General features: G+C 39.9%; 1 protein-coding gene and 1 long non-coding RNA gene across 9 annotated transcripts in view; one reads left to right on the top strand and one right to left on the bottom strand.

Annotated features, from left to right (window-relative positions):
* Nucleotides 1-1,044: 1,044 nt before the first annotated feature.
* Nucleotides 1,045-3,188, bottom strand: LOC109451651 (uncharacterized). The gene is made up of 4 exons (XR_002138009.2): nt 3,049-3,188; nt 2,560-2,659; nt 2,289-2,419; nt 1,045-1,337 (listed from the first exon to the last, which is right to left on the bottom strand). It is a non-coding gene; the product is annotated as an uncharacterized LOC109451651 (long non-coding RNA).
* A 59-nt stretch (nt 3,189-3,247) lies between these two features.
* The window catches only part of BRINP3 (BMP/retinoic acid inducible neural specific 3), a 260,256-nt gene continuing 252,218 nt past the window's right edge, over nt 3,248-11,285 (top strand). Inside the window, exons 1-2 of one of the 8 annotated variants that reach the window (XM_074317037.1) lie at nt 3,248-3,372; nt 4,081-4,214. The gene's annotated coding sequence lies outside the window, so the exon portion shown is untranslated. Of the gene's footprint in view, nt 3,478-3,534; nt 3,656-3,688; nt 4,215-5,545; nt 5,907-6,866; nt 7,288-11,285 lie in introns of those variants that run through there. The other 7 variants (XM_074317036.1, XM_074317038.1, XM_019744446.2 and 4 more) reach the window with 7 other exon arrangements.

Genomic DNA, 11,285 nt, shown 5'->3' with positions numbered 1-11,285 from the left:
TGTAATTGATTTAGAATGAATACTAAGTAAGAAATTAGGAAAACTATATTTAAAGTTCATTGGGTTTCTGGTTAGTGTATGATTTCCCTACTCAAGTAACTTCTCTGATTCTCAATTTCTTCATCAGAATGGGTTAGCCTAAATGATCTTTAAAGTCCCTTCAAGCTCCCACATACCTGTTTTGAGATTTGACTATATTGGCTCAGTTTATTTAGCAGCATATTTATAATATGGAGTAAGGATTGAAGATGCTTGAACACTTAGGTATTTACGAAACTTGAGACTCTTTCAGAGGGAAAGCTCTAAAACCAAAATACACACATAGCAAGGAGACTAAATATTCAAATGAGGGCAATTGTGTATACATAAATGTGTGTGTCATGTATGGCTCTTGTATGCAAGGAAGAGTTTGAATTCACTTACTTATAACCCATTTTTGCTATAAGATTGATTTATGGTGAAAAAAATCAGAAGCATGTGGAATTTTACTTCTTGGGCCAATTGCTTCACAATTTCTCTAATACAATAATTCTTGAACATTTCCTAGATTGGAAATTTTAGTGGACTAGTAGGTTAGAAATATAGTGAATGGTTTCCTTACACTTAAAAGAAGAAGGAGCTAGGAGAACAAACACTAACATTACAAATACTGCAAAATGTGCGCTCAAATACCCACTGCAAATGTGCATTGAGATAATCCAGGAAAGGATGTACTCAACATACACTTAAAATGTATAACTTCTGAGAAAGTTCTAAGTACAAACCAGAGTTGTATTTAAGGTAAAGGCCAGCAAGGAGGTAGAAAGCCTGTGGCTCTCTTTTGAGGTTCCTCAAGTGTAATCACATGATTTAGTATTATGCTCAAATACTTTAATTGTTTAGTAAACTTTAAGTGCTAGGAACTGTGTTAAAGATAAGGAACGAAGGGTCACAAAATTATTATTTTTTTCTCCCGTATTTTTTTCTCCATATATTTTAAAGAACAGCAACCTTACATTTATTTGACATTAAAAAAAAAAAAAATGTGATTTCAGTCAAGCTGAGTCCTCAACAAACAGTTGTATTTCTTTGAATAGCAAATGAGACCAGTAGGTTTAGGAGGCACATTGATATCTTATATGAAAAGTATGCTTCTCTATATGTCACAGCTGTTAGGTGGTATTTGTAATGGATATAATTCAGGATATTCATCTTCCTCATGTGGCACCCAGACCCCCCAGCATCATTTGTCAGTCTCTGTAAAACACAGAGACATGCACAGAAATCATCCTTTTGGTAAAATGCGATGAGTGAAGAAAAACTTCTGCTCTAGGACATCATTAGGGCTAGAATACAGCCTAAGGAGAGAAAGAAAGAAAAAAAAAATTACACAAATATCTACTTACTGAATCCCCCCTGCCCCCCAATTTTGATAGAAATACCTAAGACTATAGATACTTGCACTTGCGCAGTTTGCCTGATTTGTAATAGGCCATTTCGCTGTCTCTCTTCTGGGATTTTATACTAGTGATTTCTAGAAACTTGATTATCTAACACGAAGTCTATTCTTATCAATGGAATTTTTTGTATCAGATATTTCCAGTGAGATTTAGCCCACCCTCTTTGTATCAGGAATAAAGTGTGAGCCAATTAGCTTTTATTATTATTATTATTAAAATTTGGGCATAAAAATAAAAGGTTCACAGTGGAAGGATTAAGAACAGTGGAGGAAAATATTAATATGAATATTTCACCAGTAAAATACATTCTGTAACTCAAAAACTGCAGCGATTTCTCTTAGAGCAAATCTCCTTCAGTGTTCACATTCAGAATTGTCCGTTTACACTTGAAAACCTAATGCACACAGTTGGCAGGATTTGTTATTCTGCACTTGGTGACACATGATGCAAGCATTACTGAGAACTGTTTGGCTGCTTCCCACTTCCACACCTACCTAGTCTTCACACGAGGAGCATGTACTGGCTGGGGTGCTACAGACTCGTGGAAACCAGAGGGCATCACGAATGTATAGGTCTCATTACAACGTGAACGTCACTCTTTTGGCGGCTACTAACTTATCCAAGAATTGGAACCAAGATGCATATGTTAGTGTGGGGGGGAGGGGTTACTGTAGCATGAACTTTACTAGCAAACAACAACAAAAAATGCATTCTCATTCCTGCAACTGAAAAAAATAGTATGTTTTAGAACATGGCTAAGGTATACCGAAAGCATCAGCATGGGGTTACTGCTGGAAACTATTTTCTTTATTTTCAGAAAGGAAAGGAAATTCATAAGAAATTAAATACCTCTTTAGCAAGCCAGCAGAAATCAGCTTTACTTGTTGGGTTTTGAATGTCGGAAATGGAGGATGTGAAGCCTTCACGTTGCCTCATTAAACTCCTCTACGTCAAATTCACCCTCACAATCTCCTGTTCTCCTAGGAAGGAGGAAAAGAAACATTTTCACTGACCCAGCTCGTGATTTACATACAGAGAGCAAATGCATGAATGGAGTGGGGGAAGAGGCAGTGAGAAGCAGTGCCTTTCCTTTTCAACCGCAGAAAATAAGATTACTTACCAAGAACATTTTTATCCAGGGCAAATGTTTATTCCCTCTCTCATTCGCCGCCTCAGTCAGTGCAAGAAATCAATTTCCACTCCACCTTTCCCTCCTATTTCTAAAAAAGAGAGAGAGAGGCGGATATTGCTTAAGCTTCAGGGTCCCGAGGAAGATAGAAGGGAGGGTGAAAGACTCCCACAGCGCTCTTTATCCAGATCCTAGCTCGGGGGAGTGAGCCCATGGGAGGGAGGGGTCTTCGTACGGAGGGCCCCGGGGGTGGCGAGGGGGATTCACTTCGCAGCCAAAATATAAATCATCCGCAAAGAGAATCACCAACCCCTCAGTCACACGAGCAATTTCCTACGGGACGTAGGTTTTAAAGAGAGAGGGAGGGAGGAAGGGAGGGAACGATTTGGGCTTGGAGCGGGATGGGATTTTGGGTTTGGGATTTGGGTTTGCAGAAGAGATGGGGTTGTGTAGAGGAAAGAGGGGAAGGAATAATCTTACCCGATCGATCAGACAATCGTTTGTGCCGTATCGGGATACGGAAATAGCAAAAGAATGCATTCTGCAGCAAAGCCGTTTCTAGCACATTCTCCCTCGGTAACTGTGCAGGAACCATAGGGGACGCAGGAACCTCCAGCTTGCCACCTACTCCCCCAGGGACGGTCCCCAGAACCTCCGAAGCTCTAGCTTCGAAAGCCAGGCGTTTGGAGCTGAGGTTTCGGATGGAAGTCAATTGCCTTGAGGCTCGGGCAGCAGGATTCGCCAGGAAATCAGGACCCGGGAGAGCTCCCGCGGCGGCCGCTGCGCTTCTAACCACCGTGCGGGGTAGCCCTGCCTAAGCCTCTGGCGCAGCGACCCTGAAAGCGCCTGACAACTCGGCCTTAGCAACTGTCCAGCCCGTCGGTCCCCCCCCCCCCATGCAAATCGCTGGTGATTTGGTCATCCTAATGTGACCTCAATGGTTTCGGTGGGGGGCGAAGGGGGGTTGGCTGTGCTAGGCTTCCTTCACGCCTCCTTTAGTTGCTGGGAGTGAGAGGGTTCAAGGGAAATCCTAGTGAAATGCACTGGTGTAATACTATTAATCCTAATCGAGATATTCCCGACGCAGGTAACTCTTAAAGAACTGAGAGTAGGAAGATCAGAGCAGCCTTTCCAAGGCAATGCCCTCTTGAATTCTCATTGGGTCCTTCCCAGCAGCCTCAATCATTCTTGCTGCTATATCTGTCAGGATGACTCCCGTCTTGCTCACTAGTTCTCTCTTCATCTCCCTCGTCAACACATCCTTTCACTTCTCTTTGCAGATTTATCTGTATGCTACCTCCAGTTCTCTGGGGTTACACGGCTTCTTTTTCCCCACCGTTTGGGGGTGTACAGTCCCTAAATTTTCACTTTGCCTAAGGATCACCACTTAGAACCCTCCCCCAACCATCACCCCCCCCCCAATAAAGGACGCCTCTTCCACATTTGGCTTCTCTTCCTTGGGGGTTCTTGGCTTTCCGTGTAACTGGTTTTTACTTGGTTACATGCCGCCAGGAGCCGCTGATTATTTCCAAGTTCGACCACACAGCAGCTCATCACTTTGCCTTGACTTGGGATATCATGGAATATCTGTTTGAATTCTGGATGTATTTTTCTCACTGTCATCTTGCTTCCTGAAATTTCCTCTGGTAAGTTATGCTTTTTATGTGTTATTAGAAACTTATTGCTGCTGTTATGTTTAATAAGCTACGTTTGCTAAAAGAAAGTCTATTTTTTTTTTTTTTTACATTTTTGTGACTTTCAGAACTCAAAGATCTATGTGACCATCTTTAATTAGTATCTGAGTTGCAGTTGTGCTACTCAGACATAGCCCAGGTAATGAATTACCCAATCATCATTTGCATTCTTTATTTCTGTCCTCATTTATGTTACAGGTTATAGGGAACAGTAACTATCCTTCCCCTCCCCCCATTAATGCTTCTTGGCACACATTCCGGTACCATAAGAAAGGTCAAATTTTATGTTTAGGAGTGAGCTTAAAACAGACCTTCTGCTAATTGCAGGGTCTGGGAAAGTTTACTAGTCTCTGACCACCAGAAGGTTGTTCAGGTCAGTGTTTGTTCATTGCCAGCAGTTACATAACTGGGGGAGGCCTTGTGTAAAATGTGTTTTTATGGGTTTAGCAGGTCACTCAGCATTATAAAAACCACGGTATGTTAAGGAGTGTGAGTTTTCAGTGCACCTTTTTTTTTTCTTTTTCTTACAGCATCCCAAATCACACAGGAGCACATTATTTGGGGGCTTTATATTTCAATTCAGTCATCATATTTGGGAGTGCATTTCCAAGCTTGCGAATTTAGTTGGTGGACAGTTAATTGGACAGAGAATCTTCATTTCAGAAGAACAGAGCTATCAGAAGAAGGCAGTGTTTATCTTGGTTCTAATGAATTGAAATTTAGGGACAGACTTTATATGCACAGTGGAATTGCCTGACCCCACACTTGTTCAACCCCTAGACTCAATTTCTAATATGTCAGTGTGTTTTGCTTTTATGAACATTTTTTTGTGAGCTTAACTGACAGCTGTAATTATCACTTCACCTGTAAGTATAGGTGTGTTGAGAAGATTTAAAGCTTAGCTTTTACTTCACATATTGATAAGGACCCAGCATTCATTAAATGCCAGATCTGAGTGTGTTGGTAATCTCTAATGCCTACTGAGGTTTTGTTTTTTTTTCCTCTGTGAATTCACCTCCCCCCTTCCCCCCAAAAAAGAAGAACAAGTTTCTGGTTTCTGCAACATTTCTCTTTATTGGTATGGATGGAGGCGAGAACCTATTGTTCAAGCTTTTTTTCTTTCCGTCTTTATTTTCCTCCTTTAAAATATATATATATATATATATTTTTTTTTTTTTTCTGGGAAAGAACTATTCCCGTGGTCATTGATGGCTGACGCGACAATCCAAGTCATGCTTTTAAAATTCAAAAGCCCTTTTGAGCTTCCAGACATAAAAGTACTCCAGCTGCAGCATCGTCCCATCCCCCTCGTCTCGGGATCTGAGGCTTTCCCCTCTGGGCTCCCCAAGCCAACCGGACTGAGAGTGTGGTTCCACTGCTTGGTATCTCTCACCCACCACTAGTTTCTACCTGGTTTCCTTCCCAGTCTGGTCTTCCTGCCTGACAAGTGTCTTCAGCTTCCGTGACTTCAGTTGGAGAAACCAGGGCTTAGCGTAATTCACCAAATTCAGACATCCTCTCTGAAGGACTCGCTGCTGCTGCGCAGGGGTGGAGGGAGGGGTGGGGGGAACAACTTTCAGTGCAGTCAGATCTTTCCTTTTTCAGCTCGTCTTCTCCAGTAAGGAACAGGCATACGGTATTTAGGTAAGTGGCGTTTTGCTGTATTCTAACCTGACTCTCAAGCTTGGGGAGGGGGCGCTGAGAGGCTCCCGCAGCGAAGGACGCTTTAACCAGAGGGCTATCAACAGGCGACTGATTCTGCCTGGAGATTCTCCGCAGCTCCCGGCAACGCCTGAGCCACCTGGGCGCAGGGAGCGTGAAAGACCAGGTGCCCGGGTGACTGGCTGGCCCTAGGCTTGGTGCTGGGTGTGGGAGTGACCCGCGTGGGTAGGGACCGAGCCCTGCACGCCGACCCGCAGGCGCAGGCTCCGCGCTCAGCCCCTGCGGCGAACCGCTGTGGTTATTTGCAGCCCAGGGGCGCGGGGCGCGCCACGGGGTTCCAGCCTTGCTCTGTGCCCCCATTTCCAGTCTTCCTCAGTCGGAACTTGCGCTAAACCTTTCCCCGGAGCCAGAGGACACACTTGGGCGCTGGGGAATCTCCTGTCAAAGGCCCTTCTCCGTTTGTATTAATTAATTAATTATTTGTAATGAGCTATAACTAAGACTCATCGGGGAGGCCCCTTCAGCATGTCTGCTTTATAAAAGCCTTATCGCCGCCGTTTTCATCCGACTGCTTACTCGGGTTTAGGATTGCTAACTGACTTCTCCGGATCTGGATGAAAGTATCGCTGACCCTCCCTCCCTCCCTCCCTTCCTTCTCCAAGTCCCAGGAATTTGGAGGGCGGTGGGGTCTGGCAAAGAGTTAGGTATCAACTTGGAGCTGGGGCTTGGAGTATAAGGTTGAAGTTCAAACCAACGAGGAAGGGCTGTGAGCCGTTGAACTTCTCTGCCACCCACTTTCCATCGGGCTTCTCATGTTAGTGCCCCTCCCTCCCTTTTTCTGGAGGTGGGGGCGGGGGGAGGTCGGAGGACCCGAGACAGAGCGCTCTCCCCTGGCGTCCACCCGAGGGGCTGGTGCTTGCTGGCTGCTGCTTACTGCTGGTTCTGCAGCCAAGCAGTGGCTCAGAGGCTAAGGCTCTGCTGGCTGTTCTAGTCTCCAAGAGTTGAAGCAGAGAGCCTTTTACTTTGCACCAGGTCTTGAATGCGATCAGCCCTTTAGCGCAGGGACCTCCTTCTGGTGGGAACCCGGCTGGGAAAGGCAGGGGAGGCTCTCCCTCCGTAGATGAGATGCCTGTTTCCAGCTGTGTGAGCCAACCGGAGGCTTGAAAAGAGGCAGAGGTGACTCAGGTTGCTAATAACCCTACTTTTGCTCACAAATATTCTAGCCAGTCAAGCGTATGTAAGCAAAGAAGAAAGCACCAGGGTATAAAACTGTCAAGCAGCCTCCAAGGCAGATGATTCAGACATTGGGGATTTGATCCTTGGCGTGCTATGTAGATTTGTTTGTCATCATGCAGTTAAGCAGGTAAGGATTGAATGTCTACATTTTATTGACAGTCGTATAACCTGTGTTTGACACATCCGGTGATAATTTCCCCCAGTTTCGAGCAATGGAATATGGGCATTTTCAGATGGTTCTGCTATGATGCATAACTTCTTAATATTCACATTCGGGAACTGTTTTAACTCCATGTCCATGTTTAACAGGCATTCACCGAAATGTTCAACTTGCATTCATTTAAATGTTTACCAGTGTTACAAAAATCATAAGCTGGGCCAGGGTGAGGGGAAGATATGGGAGGGTAGGGAGTTAGGTGGAGGGATGCATAACCCCAATGAAATATGTAAGATAGTATTTGCAATAATGCCTTAAAACAATGCTTGTTGTTAAGGTCACAGACCTTAATATATGAAGGACACTGGGTGAAGTAGTAACGCATGGTGAGCTAGCAATGCAATTCTGACTGCTTCATAGGAATGGCTAGTTTAGGTTATTTTTTTCAATTAGAAAGAAAAATCCTTGGAGTGGGGGGTTGGCTGGGTTGTCAAAGAGGAGAAGAGTTTGCCCTGAGGCAATTTTGTGGATGACCCCAGGATTGACATCTTTGGGCTTAGGAACCAGTTGGAAACTGGAAAATAAAATCGGAACAAATTTAGGAAATAATGGTAATTCTCCCAGAAATAAAGGTTTTTTTAAATTCCAAGTTTTGTAGGTGTGCAGTTCGCAGCCAGTAGGCTGCTTCCACTATCAGATTTAACAACTACCAAAAAAACCCAATTAAAATAACAAAATAAACATTGATTCTTAATAAGTTTTATTATTATTGATAGTGTTTTATTATGTGTGCTTCTGTGTTGAAGGAGTCTGGGGTCCCCACACAGTGAAGCAAAAAAATGTTAATAACTACAGTCCTAAAAGTATTCATTTTATTTCTAGCACTTTCTCTTCTCTTAACAAATTGTATGCTTTTAAGATTTTCTCTGGAAATATTTTTGGTACTTATATTTATTGACATGTTCCCTGATGAATAATTTTTTCTGCTTGTGAGGCTCACTGATAACATCTTGAGGAAATATGAACGATAATAGCAACTGTGGGTCATAAAACTGCAAAGTTTTAGTGCTTTTCATAGATTGATGCAAGAGGTAATTTTTACTCCACTGCAGAAAGTAATTAATCAATGAAATCTGATTCCTCAATTCTTTTGCATTTTACAGTCGAGTTTTATTGTAGTGAATATTGTAGAGAATGTGCTCAGTGTGTGTGCGTGTGTGTGTGTGTGTGTGTGTGTGTGTGTGTGTGTATCCATTTTGGGGTAGGTAGACAAGGTATTTATTTTAAATGTACATTGCTTTAATAATGTTTTCCAAATGAAACAGACATGATACCATATGACTGATTTCACTTATCACTTAATCAGATAACATGTGATTCCAGCCTCTCATGAGATATTTTTTTTCAGTAAACTCAATATTGACATGGCATTGTACATTTTTAGGAAATAGTGTATATCTTGATTTTCTTTATGCAAAAAAGATTGGCATATTGCAGTTGAGTAACTCAAACTTAAGTTGGAAGAAACAATTAGGATTCTAAAAGTGTCAATGTGTTTGCACACATGCACACGCGTGTGTATTATTTTCACACATGCATACCTACAATTAGCCTTAGCCCTAGATTTGTGTGTTCTTGATATAAAATGGAATTTATATCCAGAAGAGTGCCTTTGTGTGTTCCTTTCAACAAGTGAAAATAACTCAAAGGTGGGACTTCAAAACTTTGATGCTTTGTTATCAACTGAGGCTTCAGTTTCCTATATTTGCTGTTATTTTCTTTTTTTTTTTCATATTACCTCTGAAATGATCAGTTACTGACTAGAATAAGCATAAAAAAATTTGGCAGTTTAGAAAATTGGATATTAGTTATAAAAGTTCAGATACAAACAGGAATGTAACACTGATCTGTGCAAGTTTAGCTCAAATTTATCTTTTCTTTAAAAATATCACAGAGGTATTTGGATATGATTATGACTTATGGTCGCTGAGGTAGTCTTCTAAGATTGTTAAAATTTCTCTCTTTACCTTCTGGTAGTGGGTTATTGTGAAAAGTACAGTGAGATAGATCTGGGACCCCTTCCCCAATTCAGTTCTAGCTTTACCTCATTAATGCGATCCTAGGAGGTTTCTTGATCACTTTTCATTTATTTTCCTCATCTCCCACATGGGGAAAACAATATCTACTTTATAGTGAGTGTCCTCGTAGATAAAATGACGTGAGATGAGGATGCTGTAAAAAGACAAACACCATAATAACAAAAGTATATTCTGAAAAAGAACTATTTATTAATACACTTGATTTTTTTTTCTTTTGTCTTTTTGGATAAAGTTCTCTTTCTAAGCTAGACGTCAACTTGACTCAACTTTTTATTATTAACTATTAGTGCCAAATATTCTTAGTCTATAGTGTCATCATGTCTAATGAGTTTAAATAATATTTCTTTTGTTTGATATTGTGTATATATATATATATATATATATACATGTATATGTATATATATATATATATATATATATATATATATATATATATATATATATATATATATATACTCCTTAAGGCATCTGAGCTCCTATTTACGTTATGTTTACCTTGGCTTTAATGTAGTTCTGGGAGAATTGTCACTTTTACAAAAATAATTGCTCTGCCTGGACTTCTTAGTGTCATGTAGTAAAAGGAAAGTTTGATTTTTTTTAGCAGATTTATGTTATTAACCTGATGATCTCAGTCATTTTAATTGAAACCAATGCCAAAATATTCTCATGTGACAACTTTCAAAATGGAGAAGCTAAAAAAATATGAGACTATTCATTTCTAACATATTTTATGAACTATATTCAGTTTACCAGAGTTAATTAGGTGACGTGGCATCATTGGTGTTTTAATTTAGCAACTACTTTTAGAATGATTTCTTTTAGACATTTAGGAATGTAATTATCATCCCTTTTCCATGCATTGCTATACGGTTTTATGATTTTAATGTTTTATGATTCATACATTCTAAAGGGAGAACAAAACCAAAAAACTAAAAAAAAGGTAATTATGCTTGAATGTTGATTGTTAATGCATGGTCTTGATTCTTGAAAGAAGGCTCTAGTTTAATAACGTTTATTCTATTCTAGAATCTAGAAAAAATGCTTGGAAGATGAAATTTAATCATGAACACTAATGGCCTTTCTACTGAATATATACCTGGAAGTTCTAGGCCAGCTATTTTTTTTTTTTTCTTAGTGATATCATATATCCACTCCAACCATTTTACACTTGTTATCAGATACCATCATCAATAACATTTTAAGGCTTTTATTACTATCATTTCAAGGCATATTTGATAATTAAGAATAGTTATATCCAATTGCTCGTTTGCGGACTTATCCAGTTCCAAATATAATAATTTTAAGAGGTATGACTCCATAATTTTATACCTAATGTTTGCAATAAACTATTCATGGAAACAGTTCTGAGATATTTCTCAATTTTGTATTCAAAGTAACAAATCGTGAATAACTAGTTGATGCTCTAATTATTGAAATAAACCCAGTTATGGTTTTCTCGCCAATTTCTTTTCCCTCGAAATTAAAACACATAACTAATATATTTTTAATAACCTGAGTGGATTAGTAGGTATTTTATCATAAAACAAAAGTTGTGTTGATTTTTTAAATGTTTATTTCTCAGCCAGAAAAATTCTGACATGGAGAAATTACTTGCAATCTAATAAATTAAGAAATCTTATAAATTTTTTTTCCATATTCACTGCTATTTCTCAAACATAATTTGTAATTTTCTCAGAATGTTTATTTTTGTTAAATTTAGAGTTAAATGGTTTTTATCCTCAAAGTGACCTATTTTCACTTACAATTAATTTTTAGAAGCATTTCTTTTAATGCCTAAACCCTAGTTTACTGAGAAGTGGATGCCTTGTAAAGTACCCAAAGCATAACACATTTTTTTTCAGTAGCTAA

This window comes from Rhinolophus sinicus, linkage group LG12 (genome assembly GCF_036562045.2).
Source record: "Rhinolophus sinicus isolate RSC01 linkage group LG12, ASM3656204v1, whole genome shotgun sequence".
NCBI classification, from domain to species: domain Eukaryota; kingdom Metazoa; phylum Chordata; class Mammalia; order Chiroptera; family Rhinolophidae; genus Rhinolophus; species Rhinolophus sinicus.
Note: the sequence above shows the minus strand (reverse complement) of the source record. Positions and strands in the feature narration are given on the sequence as shown.